At 43.8% G+C, this 13332-nt stretch overlaps 2 long non-coding RNA genes across 7 annotated transcripts in view; one reads left to right on the top strand and one right to left on the bottom strand.

The window, feature by feature from the left end:
* Positions 1-13332, bottom strand: part of LOC140465098 (uncharacterized) — a 74348-nt gene that overhangs the window by 23465 nt on the left and 37551 nt on the right. For 5 of the 6 annotated variants that reach the window (XR_011955097.1, XR_011955098.1, XR_011955099.1 and 2 more), the window contains exon 1: positions 3506-3570. The exons of the other annotated variant lie outside the window; for it this stretch is intronic. This is a non-coding gene — a long non-coding RNA (uncharacterized lncRNA). Of the gene's footprint in view, positions 1-3505; positions 3571-13332 lie in introns of those variants that run through there. 6 annotated transcript variants of the gene reach the window in all.
* LOC140465142 (uncharacterized) lies at positions 3710-11467 on the top strand. The gene is made up of 3 exons (XR_011955113.1): positions 3710-3840; positions 4826-4942; positions 11057-11467. It is a non-coding gene; the product is annotated as an uncharacterized lncRNA (long non-coding RNA).

Below are 13332 nucleotides of genomic sequence, written 5' to 3'. Positions count from 1 at the left end.
AGGGGAGGTCACACTGCTTGGACTTTTTAATAGGCTGCTGCAGAGTTCCAGGGAGGGGGAAGAGAGTATTAGCAAAAATACTCTGGGTAGGAGCGAAAGTAACATGGTGGTCATTATGGGGAACTTTAACTTCCCAAACATTGACTGAAAATGCTATTACTCTAGTATGTTGGATGGATCAGTTTTTGTCCAAGGTGTATGGGAGGGTTTCCTGACACAGTATGTCGAAGGGCCGACGAGAGGGGATGCCACATTGGATCTGGTGCTTGGTCATGAACCGGACTAGGTGTTTGGTTCAGTTGTAGGTGAGCACTTTGGAGAGATTAGTACAATTCAGTTATGTTTAGTTTAGCGATGAAAAGTGATAGGTACGTGCCACAGGTGAAGAATTATCAATGGGGCAGTGGCAATAATAATGCAATTCAGCAAGATTTAGGATGCATAGAATGGGGTAGCAAAATGCAGTGGATGTAGACAATAGAAATGTGGAGCTGGTTTAAGGAACAAATATTGCGTGTCCTTGATTGGTATGTCCCTGTCAGGCAGGGAGGAAGTGATAAGGTAAGGGAACTGTGGTTTACCACAGAAATTGCATCTCTTGTTCAGAAGAAGTAGGAGGCTTATGTGTTGATGAGGCCATGCAGACTTACAGATCACCTCGGAAGGATTTAAAGAGAGTTAAGAAGAGCAAAGAGAGGACATGAGCAGTCTTTAGCAAATAGAATAAAGGAGAACCCTAAAGCTTTCTTTAGGTATGTGAGGAATAAAGGATAGGGTAGGAATAGGGCCAATCAAAGACAGGAGTGGGAAGTTGAGTGTGGACACTATTGAAATTGGAGAGGTGCTAAACGAATATTTCTCATTGGTTTTCACTCAGGAAAATGAGAATATTGCAGACAATAATGAGGTAGAAGATGTTAGACGAGAAAGGATCGAGGTTAGTTACGAACAGGTGTTATCAATTCTAAAAGGATTGAAAGTAGACAAGTTCCCTGGGCTGGATGGGATTTATCTGTGGATTTTCTGGGAAGCTAGGGAGAAGATAGCAAATACTTAGGCTTTGATATTGAGTCGTCATTGCCTACATGTTCAGTACCAGAGGACTGGATGATTGCAAATGTTATGCCCTTGATCAAGAAGGCCAGTAGAGATGACCCAGTTAATTATATTCCAGTGAGCCTTACTTCTGTTGCCGGAAAGGTTTTGGAAAGGATTATAAGAGACAATATTTGTAATCATCTGGCAAACAACAATATGATTTCAGATTGTCAATATGGTTTCGTCAAGGGCAGGTCTTGTCTCACAAACTTCATTGAGTATTTTTGAGATGGTGACCAAGCATATAGATGAGGGTAGGGCAGTTGACGTGGTATACATGGACTTCAGTAAAGTCTTTGATAAGGTTCCAAATGGTAGGCTCTTAGATAAAATGCAGCGACATGGAATTGAGTGTGATTTAGCAGTTTGGATTAGAAACTGGCTTTCTGAAAGAAGGCAGTGAGTGGTGGATGATGGAAAATAATCAGCCTCCAGTGCGGTTATTAGTGGTGTGCAACAAGGATCTGTTTTGGGACCACTGCTGTTTGTAATTTTTTATAAAAGTCTTAAATGCAGGCATAGGTGGATGGATTGGTAAATTTGCAGACGACACGAAAGTCAGTGGAGTAGTGGACAGTGTGGAAGAATATTACAGGTTGCAAGGGGACTTGGATAAAGTGCAGAATTGGGCTGAAGGGTGGCAAATGTAGTTCAATGCAGCTAAATGTGAGGTGATACACTTTGTGAAGAATAACAGGAAGGCAGAGTACTGGGTCAATGGAAACATTCTTGGTAATGTAGATGTGCAGAGGGATGTTGGAGTCCACGTACATAAATGCCTGAACGTTGCCACCCAGGTGTACAGTACTGTTAAGGTGGCATACAGTGTGTTAGGTTTTATTCATAGATGGATTGAGTTCTGGAACCACAATATCATGCTGCAACTTTCCAAAACACTGGTGCGGCCATATTTGGAATATTGTGTGCAGTTTTGGTGCCATATTTCGGGAAGGATGTGGAAGCATTGGAAGAGGTGCAGAGGAGATTTACCAGGATGTTGTGTGGTCTGGAGGGAAGGTCTTATGAGGAAAGGTTGAGCAATTTGAACGTGTTCTCATTGGCAAGAAGGCGGCTAACAGAGGATTTGATAGAGACATAAAAGATGATCAGAGGCTTAAATAGGGTAGACAGTGAAAGTCTTTTTCCTAGGATGATGACATCAGTGTGTATGAGGGGGCATAACTACAAATTGAGGGGTGATAGATTTAAGACAGATGTCAGAGGCAGGTTCTTTTCTCAGAGACTGGTTAGCGCGTGGAATCCACTACCTACTAATGTAGTTAACTCAGCCAATTTAGTGAGATTTAAACAGTCCTTTAGATAAGCACATGGGTGATTTCAGGATAGTGTAGGGGGACGAGCTGAGAATAGTTCACAGGTCGGCGCAACATCAAGGACTGAAGGGCCTGTTCTGCGCTGTGTTTTTCTCTGGCTATTGTGCTACAAGAGATTTTTACTGTCTTAAACAGAGTGATGGATCTTGTATTGTGAGCTTACAAAGTGTCACTGATCTCAACCAAACATGTACAAGGTAGCGAATGCTGCCTGACCTGCTGTGCTTTTCCAGCAACACATTTTTCAGCTCTGATCTCCAGCATCTGCAGTCCTTACTTTCTCCATGTACGAGGTAGAGTCAGGGCAATAATAAGAGGCTGCAACAGGAGGGAGACAGGTATCTCCATCCAAAACCCGACTCCTTCTCAACTGTTTTCACCACAAAAACCGAGCGCCTTCCAGAAAAGCATCTGTATAATCACCACAACATTTTGCCCCCACAATCGTGGTATCTGGCTGTGCACGAAGAGCAGTGCAACAGTTTGTACTGGGACCCTGAAACGCTTGGTAAAGAGTCAAATCATCTGAGCATTGAAAGCCCCATCACATTGCATGCATTTTCTCTTGTTTTCACTCTCTTCCTGACTTCCCTTAGTTTTCCTAATGAACCTGCTAAAGTTGTTATTACACACATCTGCACAAGCTGTGAATTGAACCCAGGCCTCTCGTTCAAGATTCGGGATATTTTCACCGCGTCACAAAACATCGACTTGAACTTCCTTTGTCCCTTGCCTGCTAAGTCACACCTGAATCAACTCTGCAATTGGGAGGAAGGGGCGGAACAGGAGGACCGAGTAGCGGCCGGTCCTTTAACCAGAGTGAATGAGGAGAGGGGCCAAAGCATTCTCGGGAGTGAACGCTTCAGGATTGGTCAGAGAGCAAACTATTTTGCAGGATTGATCATTCTCACGACATAGTGGAGCATTAAACGTCTCTCATAAATCAATGTGAGATTTTTAAAAATACTGTAGTTGAAATGTAAATCGGATAACGTACATATTTCCAATCGATTCACACTACTCGAGAAAGAAACTTCTTTTCAAACTCCCAACACAGTTGGTGATTTACATACCTGGCCGGTATGGTTGATTTGGACCAGACAATTTCCATGTTAGACATCTCCATGATTATAACTCGACAAAGCAATTGATAATGATTAATATTTTACCCATCAGTCTGTGCAGATATGAATATTCTCTATAAACTCACTGATCACCTCAGACGCACGCGCAGTTTGGTTTCTATGTAGAGCATGCGCAGTATCACATTGGTCAGGACACAGAGAGACATGGAGCTACTTTGGCCGGCAGCGGCTGCGATCGGCTTCAGAAAGCGGCGCTCAGAGCCGGTGTGTGGGAGCCTCGCCGGGAGAAAGGAGCGGAGAGAATTCACAAGTCCCGGATAAAGGTGAAAAAAAAAACTCGGAAAAGACCCACCAGGCCCGTGTAAGGAGGTGGCGGTCTCTGATCAGGGAAGGGGCCCAGAGTCACGGCCGCCATTTGTTTGAGGGAAGAGGGAGCCCGGGCCTCAGGGCCGCCATCTTGAGAAGGTCAAGGTGCAGGAAGGCGGGGTTATCGGGGTCTGTAGAACAATCAGAGGAAAGGGAAGCCCCATTGTTATTGATTAATTCCACGAACACAGCTTCACTGGGCGATCCTGCAGGAATATCCTCTCTCAGTCCTGCTGGGATGTTTCACCCCATCAGAACCAGTAGCTCTCCTCCTCTCTCAGCTCCCCTTCTGTCCTTCCTGCAGCATCTGTCCCCTGGAACATTGAGCTGCCTGTCCTGTCCCTCCCTCAGCTGTTGTTTCTGTAATACCTGTGATATCCCAGTCCCATCTTAGATTACTTCACTAAAGACAGGAATGCACCCGGTGGATTTTTCTTAACATCAGCAATTGTTTAATACTCACTTACAGGTTTTTTATTACATCTTTTTTGAAGCATTTACTTCACATTCAATCATTTGCAATGGTGGGATTTGAACCTGTGTCCAGAGAACACTTGCTGACTTTCTGGATAAATTGTCACACAATAATGGCACGAGGCCATCACTTCGCCTGCTCACAGTTTGTATATTCCAGTGCAACATGAATCAAAACCCTTTCTTCCCACACAATTATTTGATCCTGAACTCTGGTGCTATCAGTCAGTATTTTTCCATGTGTGAACCCTCACTGTATGCGTCTAATTGCTGCCTCTGTCAGTGTCTCTCACTCTTGCAGCTACTCCAGATCCTGAGCCAACAGAATTCTCCACTCCAGAGAGATGAGGCAGCACAGGCCAGGGATGGAGACTAGAATTTCCCAGATCTCTGTGGGCCATTCTACATGTGTAACCCTCACAGCATCAGTCTAATTTCCGACTCTGCTTATTTCTGTGTCTTCTACAGGTACTCGGGGAGTTCCTGACTCAATAGACTTGCCAACTGCTGGTTGGAAAGATGATTGGTCAGCCAGTGAGATGAAAGTCAGGGAGGTCGGGAGCCTTTAATAAATCCTGCTGCCAGGTAAGATCACTCACAGTGCACAGAGCAGAGAGCAATGAGAGGGCTCCAAACATCAGCTAACAAGACATGACATAGACATAGTGATGGAGGGGGAGCAAAGTACAGGCACACCCCAGGCTCATACACCACCCCTACTTTAAGTTTTGTTGCACTGAGACAGCATCGGGAATTCCCAGTTTTCAATCTAGACGTGGGCTATCTTGGTGAGCACCAGGACAACAGAGGGGAATGCAGGCCTCACATGAGAGAGTGGTAATGCTGCCTGGGATCTTTCTGTTCTCTATTCCCTCTCCAACATTGTATCTATGGGTCATCTTGTGGACCAGTGTCTTCAATCATTCTAACTCCTATAACAGTTCCTATCTCTGTCATCCCCTCCCCTCTTACCAATTAATTGACATATTTGAAACCTCCAGTCTAGACGACCATCCGTATCGCTGTAACTTGCTTCAGTCTCTACAACATGCCTTGTCTCGATAGTCTCCTCCTCCAACAACTGGGACATCGGGCCTGTTTCTGTGCTGCATGACTCTTTGTTTGCAGTTTCCTAATTGGAATGAGTTGCATTTGCCTGTGTTTCGCCCATACCCCTTCCAATCTTCTCCTCTCCATGTACCTGCCCAAGTATCTTTTCCATGTTGTAATTGTACTTGTTTTTCCCATTTCCTCTGGCGGTCCATTCCGTCTATGCACCATCCTCTGTGCAAAATGTTGCCCCTCAGCTCCCTCTTTAAATCATTGCTCTCTCACCTCACGTTTATGCCTCAAGCTTCGGACTCGCCTACCCTTGGCTTTTCACCTTATTTAGGCTCTATATGGTTTCATAAACCTTTATAAGGCCACCCCGTAGCCTCCTTTACCCAGGAGAAATATTGACGACAATGTTACAAATATCTCCAACTCATGTACTCAGTGCTCTGACCAATGAAGACAAGTGTGCCAAATGCTGCTTTCCCCACCCTGTCCCCCTGTGATTCCATTCCAAAACAGTGTAACTGCACCCCTTGGTCTCTCTCTGTTCAACAACATTGTCCAGAGCCCAACCATTACCTGTCTTAGTCCTCCCTGGTTTGTCTTAACTAAATCCAACACATGAATTAAATTCCATCTTTCATTCCTTGTCCCACTGGCCCAGTTGATTACCATCCCCTTCGATAACTATATTCCCTGCCCACTCTTCCACTAATTTTGGTATCCGCAAACATACAAACAGTGACTCCTATATTTTTACCCAGATCCTCTATATAAATGATGCACATTGGTGGCCCCAGCACCAATCCTTACAGCACACTGCTGGTCGAAGGCCTCCAGTCTGAACAACTCTCTCCCTCCTCCTATCAAACCCATTGTGCATCCAGTTGGGTCGCTCTCCCTGAACCCATGTGACCGAACCTTACTAACCCGTGAAGCCTGCTCAACCCTTTCAAAGGCCTTGCTGAACCCAGAAACAATGTCTATTGCTCTGCTTCCATCTCTTTTCTTGGTCACATCTTCAACAAACTCAGGCAAGTTTGTGAGGCATGTTTTCCTGCGCACAAAGCCTCTCTAACTGTCTGTAATCAGTCCTGTCTTTCCAAATGCATGTAACTCCTATGTCTCAGAATGATCTCCAACACCTTACCCATCCTTGATTTCTGTCTCCTCAGTCTGCAGTTCCTTGGCTTCCCCTTGCAGTCTTTCTTAAATAAGGGCACAAAATTATTTTCATAGTCAGACAGTCATACAGCACAGAAACTGACTGTTGGGTTGATACCGACCATAATCTTAAACTAACCTCGTCCCTCCTGCCTCTTCCTGGATCACACCCCTTCAAACCTTTTCTATTCCTGTACTAATATTTCAAGCTTTGTAATTGTACACACAATCACCCTTTCCTTGGGAATTTCATTCCACACACAAAACACACTCTAACAGTTTGCTCCTTATGTTTTCTGATTTTAAATCTCTCCCTTCTAACCTTAAGAAATGTAGCCCCTAGTTCTAAAATGACCTGCTGTTGGGAAAAGACAAGTCACGTTAACTCTATCTATATCCCTCATTATTTTATAGACTTCTATACGCTCACCTCTCAATCTCCAGGCTCATGTGAAAAATGTCCCAGACTATACAACCTTCCTTTATAACTGAAACTTTCTATACCCATCACCATCCTGGTAAATGTGATCTGAACCCTCTCCAGTTTAATATCCTTCCTATAACTGGGCAGAGTATTCCAGAATAGGCCTTACCAATGTCCTGTACAATCTACACACGACTTCCCAAACTCCTAAACTCGAATGACTGAACAATGAAGGCAAGTACCATTTATAACCATCCTGTCTCTCCTTGTGGCAAACTTCAAAGAACTACGTACCTGAACCCCAAGGCGTACAACACTACTGAAGACCCTACCATTAATTGTGAAAGCTCGACCCTTGTTTGTTGTAACCTAAATGTATTACCTCGCATTTACCCGAATTGAACTCTGTCTGCAGTTTTTCAGCCATTCACGCATTTCATCAAGATCCCTTTGTAAACTCAGAAAACCTCCATCACTGCCCAGAATGCCACAAATATCACTGCTCAGGCCCCTACAATTTCTTCCCCAGCTTCCCACAATGTTCTGAGATACATTTGATCAGGTCCTGGGGATTTATCTACCTCTATGTTTTAAATCTTCCAACACCGCCTCTTCTATAATGTGGACTCATTTCAAGACATGGAGTCATTGAGATGTACAGCATGGAAACTGACCCTTTGGTCCAACTCCTCCATGACGTTTGTCAAACCCATTTGCCAGAACTTTGTCAATATCCCTCTAAAATCCTGATATTTATATACACATCCAGATGCCTGCTAAATATATTTCTGTTAGCCTCCACCGTTTCTTCTGGCAGTTTATATCATATATATATATATATATACCAACCTCTGCAGGAAACAGCTGTCCCTTTGGTCCCTTCTAAATCTTTTCCTCTCACCTTAAAGCTATGCCTTGTAGGTTTGGACTCACCCCCCCACGACCGGAGAAAAGTCTTTATCTATTGACCCTTTTCCATGCTCATCATGATTTTAAGAAACCTTTATAAGATAACTCCTCAGCGTCCCATGTTAAAGTATAAATAATCCCAGTCTCTTCAGCTTTTCTCTGTAGCGCAAACCCTCCAACCCTGGCAACATCCTTATTCATTTCTTCTGAACCTTTTCAAGTTCCACAACATCCATCCGATGGCATTGAGACCAGAATTGCACACAATATTCCAATAGTGGTTCGGCCAAACACTGAGCGCCCCAGACCTTATCCACAGTAAGTTCCAAAGTGAAATATTTGTTTAGGATCTTGTAGTTCCACACGTCGTTGGATTTGTTGATCATTAAGAATACCGGTTTTGTCCCGAGCTCTTCTTTTGCTCTTAATACACTTTGGATTCTCCTTAACTTTATGTGTCAAAGTTATTTCATGTCCCCTTTCTGCATTCCTGATTTCAATCCAAAGAGTATTCCTACAGCCCCTATGCTCCTCAGGGATTCCCTTGATCCAGCTGGCTATACCTGACATGTGCCCCCTTTTCCTTGAGCAGAGTCTCAGTCGACAGCCAGTGTTTCTGAAAACTGTCAGCATTGAGCTGCACACAAACAGGAACATGCTGGTGCTCAACGGTCCTTTTATCTCACATTTAAAATATTCCCAATTGTCAGAATTCCCTTTACCTGCAAATAGACACTCTAATCAACTTTTAAAAAGGTTAATGTCTAATACTATCAAGATTTGTCTTGCCACATTTTATAACTTTAACGTTTGGATCAGGCCTGTCTTTCAGCAAAGCTATTTTCAAACTAATAGAATTGCGGTCACTTTGCCAAAGTGCTCCCTCACTAACACCTCAGTCCTATTCCCTACCTTGTTTCCCAAGGGGAGGTCAGGTTTCGCTCCTTTCTCCAGTTGGGCCATTTACATATTGACTGAGACCTTGTCAAAGGCCTTACCAAACGCCAGGATAACCACATCATCTGCACTACTCTCATAAATAATTTTAGATAACTTTTCAAAAAAACTCAATTGAATTCATCAGACAGGATTCTCCTTTACAAAATCTGTCCTGAATCTGTTCCTTCATTTTCAATGTTGATACATCTTGACCCTCAGAATTGTTCCCAATTTTTACCCAATATCCCTATGGTCAGCAAAGTATTAAAAAGATCCAAAAGGGCCCCAGCAATCTCCTCCCTTACCTCCCACTGCAGCCTGCAATACATTTCATTGGGCACTGGTGATTTCTCCCCTTTTATGCCTGTGAAAGCATTTAATATCTCCTTATTGATCTTAACATGTTCTCGAGTCTCACCATCCTGACTGAAATCCCTGGGCTACAGTGTCTTTCTCCTGTGTGAATACAGATGGGAAGCATACATTGAAGACCTCAGCTACTTCCTCTGGCTCCATGCGCAGATCGTCCCTTTGGTTTCCAACAGACCGCACTCTTTAGCTGGGCATCTTCTTACTCTGCCTCTCGTCATATAATATCTTGTACCTTTTCCTTACTAGTGTCTGCCAAGGAGGTTTCATGGCCATTGAGTGCCCCTCATTTTTAAGGACCCCCTTGCACTCTCTATCGTTGTTGAAGGGCTTCACCTGGTTTGATTGCACTGTATTTTCTTTACCAAACTCACAATATCACTTGATGAGTATTCGCTGAACTTGGTGCCTTTGTCATTCACTGTTCATGGTACACGCTGGCCCTGAATTCTCACTGTATCACTTGAAAATACTCCCTCTTTCCAATTGTAGGCTCGACTGCAAATAGTTCCTCTGAGTCTATATTTTTCAAATCCTGTCTAATGCTAGTAATAATGATCAGTGATAGTGATAATGAAATGATAAGTAGCATTCCCCAAATTTGGACACACAACTTCTGCATGATCCTTAGCTCTTTCCATCATGACTTCAAAACGTACAGAATTATGGTCATTATCCCCAAACACTACCTTATCCTTATCTCTGTCAAAATGTTCAGTACCTACAGCCCACCCTGTCTCTTTAATATCCTCCAGCCGTTACCAAAGGCTTGTACCTTCCTCAAGCCTTTCCATCATATGATATCACTGCAAACTTCTCCAGTCCCCACAGCACTCCTCCATCCTATCCTACAGCACCTCACTCCCATGAACCTTCTACCATCCCTATAAACCTCCTTATTTGTATAAATCCCTCCAGCTCCCACAGCCATTCCTGCCCATCCTCCCTTTGAAGCCACATGACCGTTCCCCAGATCTGTAACCTTGGCCAATCTCTGCAATCTTATCTATCTCTGTGACCTCCTCCCATCACTACTAGCCTTCTTAACTCTGTAACCTCCTGCAGTCACTAAAATCATCCGTGAATGTGTACCATCCTATTGAGGACTGTCACCTCTTCCAGTCCCAACAGCTCTCTCTACCTGTAACCTTGGCCAGTCTGAAGAGTCCTTACTAATTCTTCAACCCTCGGTATTGATAACTTCATCCAGTTTCGATAACTGAGAAGAGAGGAATGAGAAGGCTCCAAACCTCTGTTAACAAGACATGACATCGATACAGATCTGGAGGGGGAATACAGTACAGGCCCACCCCATGCACAATCCCCATCCCAACTTTAAGTTCTGTTGTACTAAAACTTGCTACACTCCAACACTGCACCTTTGGCATGTTTTGTGGACTGGTGTCTTCAATAATTTTTAACTCCAATAACAGTTCGTATCCCTGTAACCTCCTCCTATCCCAATAGTCACTCCACGTATTTGAAACGTACTGCATTCCAGGTTACTATCCCTATCACTGTAACTTGCTTCAGTGTCTACAACATGCCTTATCTCGGTTGTCTCCAGTTACTGGAGGAGGAGACCGAGTCATGCAGCACGAAAATATTTCCTTCGATCCAACTCATCCATGTTGACCAGAGTCCCTGACCGAGTCGCATTTCCCTGCATTTGACCCAAATCCCTTCAAACCTTCTCCTCTCCATGTTTCTGCCCAAATCTTTTTTACATGTTGTTATTGTACTTTTCCCTACCACCTGCACCATCCTCTGTGTGAAAAATGTTCTCCTCCAATCCCTTTTAAGTCTTTCCCCTCTCACCTTATATTTATTCCCTCTAGAACATAGAAGACGGCGGCACAGTACAGGCCCTTCGGCTCTCGATGGGTTCCACAGGTTGGCGCAACAATGTGAAGCCCAAGTAGCCAACACTATTCCATTCTCATCCATGTGACTATCCAATGACCGTTTAAATGCCCTTAAGGTGAGCAGATCTACTCCTGTTGCAGGCAGTCTGTTCCATGCTCCTACTACCCTGAGTAAAGAAACTATCTCTGACATCTGTCATATATCTTTCACCCCTCAATTTAAAGCTATCCCCCCTCATGCTCGGTATTGCCATCTGAGGGAAAAGGCTCTCACTGTCCAATCCATTTCACTTTCTGATTATCTTAATATCTCAATTAATTCATCTGAAACGTCTTCACTCAAACAAAAACAGCTTCAAGTTCCTCATATCACATTCCCTCCATACCAGGTAACATCCTAGTAAATCTCCACTGAGCCTTTTCCAAATCTTACACATCGTTCCTCTAATGGGGTGACCTATCTGCTCTGTCATTTCCTGGCCTATCCCTGCTGCCCTTCTTGAACAAAGGAACCACATTTGCTATCCTCCAGTCATTCGGCATTTCATCCGTGGTCAGCAATGTATTAAATATATCCACCAGGGCCCCAACAATCTCCTCCCTTACCTCCCAAAGCAGATTGGGATACATTTCATTCAGAGGGAAGGGAGACCTGGAGCCTTCAAGAAATCCTGCAGCAAGATAGGCCCACTCACAGTGAACAGAGCAGAGAGCATTTCAGCGATCGATCTTTGGTATGGAGGACATGACATAGGTACAGAGTTGAAGGGTGAATACAGAGTGTGATGGTCCCAGGCTCAATCTCCACTCTCTCGTTTACTTTCTTCTCTGCTGTATTGAGTCTTCCTTTGTCAATATAGGAAGTTGACAGTTATCAATCCAGGCCTGTGCTGTCTTAGTGAGGATCAGTACAAAAGCGGGGAAAGCAGGCCTCCCCCAAGGAGATGGTTTTGAATCCTGGGATCTTTATATTCCACACTTCCCCCGATCACGCTAACTTTTGTCATGGGATGGAGTCATTCATTAAGGAAACGTTCCTTTCGGTCCAACTTATCTGTGCCTGGGCCATGAATGCTTGTAATTCCCAGAAAAGTTCTTTTTTCTATAACCTTAACCCTGCCCACAATCCCACTATTAATTTGATCCCTACTCCAATTCTGATGATTCCTCATATTTGTAAATTGCTCTAGTCTTGATAACATGCCGAATCTCAATAATCTCATCCTGCACTCAGTACAATAATCGCTATTTCTGTGGTTTTTCACAATAACTACAGTCCACCCTGCCACTGTAAAATCCTTTTCAGACCCTTTTCCAGTCGCCACAACACTCCGCATCTCTGTTTGCTCCTCTGAGCACCTCTAACACTCTCACTTTGTGTGGCCGGTAATCTGTGTGAATAACCCTTGGCATGTGGATGGACAATATGGTATGTGAATAATCCTGTCGCCAGAGAATGGTCAATACTGTGTGAGAATAATTCTGTGGTCTGCGGTTGGTCAATTCTGTGTGTAAATAATCCTGTTGGCTGAGAAAGATCAATACTATGTGAAAATAATCCTGTGGCCTGAGGATGATCAATTCTGGTGTGAATAATCCTTTGGCCTGAGGGTGGTCCATACTGTGTGAGAATAATCCTGTGGTCTGCGGTTGGTCAATTCTGTGTGTAAATAATCATGTTGCCTGAGAAAGATCAATACTATGTGAGAATAATCCTGTGGCCTGCGGATGATCAATTCTGTGTGTGAATAATCCTTTGGCCTGAGGGTGGTCCATACTGTGTGAGAATAATCTTGTGGCCTGACATATGTCAATAAAATGTGTGAATAATCCTGTGGCCTGAGGATGATCAATACAGTGTGAGAATAATCCTGTGGCCACATGCTGGTCAATAAAGTGTGTGCATAATCGTGTGGGCTCAGAATGTTGAATATTTTGTGTAAATACCCGTGTGGCTTGAGATTGGTCAACACAGTTTGTGAATTATCCTTTGGCCTGTGAATGGTCAATACTGTGTGTGAATAACCCTTAGCCTGAGGATGGTCCAAACTTTGTGTAATTAGTCCTGTTGCCTGAGGTTATTCAGTACTATGTGTGAATAATCCTGTGCACTGTGAATACTCAACACAGAGTGTGAAAAATCCTGTGTCCTGAGGGCAGTCAATACTGTGTGTAAATAACCCTATGGCCTTTGAATTGTAAATACTGTGTGTGAATAACCATTGGCCGAAGGATGGTCAATACTGTGT

Source organism: Chiloscyllium punctatum, chromosome 41 (assembly GCF_047496795.1).
Source record: "Chiloscyllium punctatum isolate Juve2018m chromosome 41, sChiPun1.3, whole genome shotgun sequence".
Taxonomy (NCBI): domain Eukaryota; kingdom Metazoa; phylum Chordata; class Chondrichthyes; order Orectolobiformes; family Hemiscylliidae; genus Chiloscyllium; species Chiloscyllium punctatum.
Note: the sequence above shows the minus strand (reverse complement) of the source record. Positions and strands in the feature narration are given on the sequence as shown.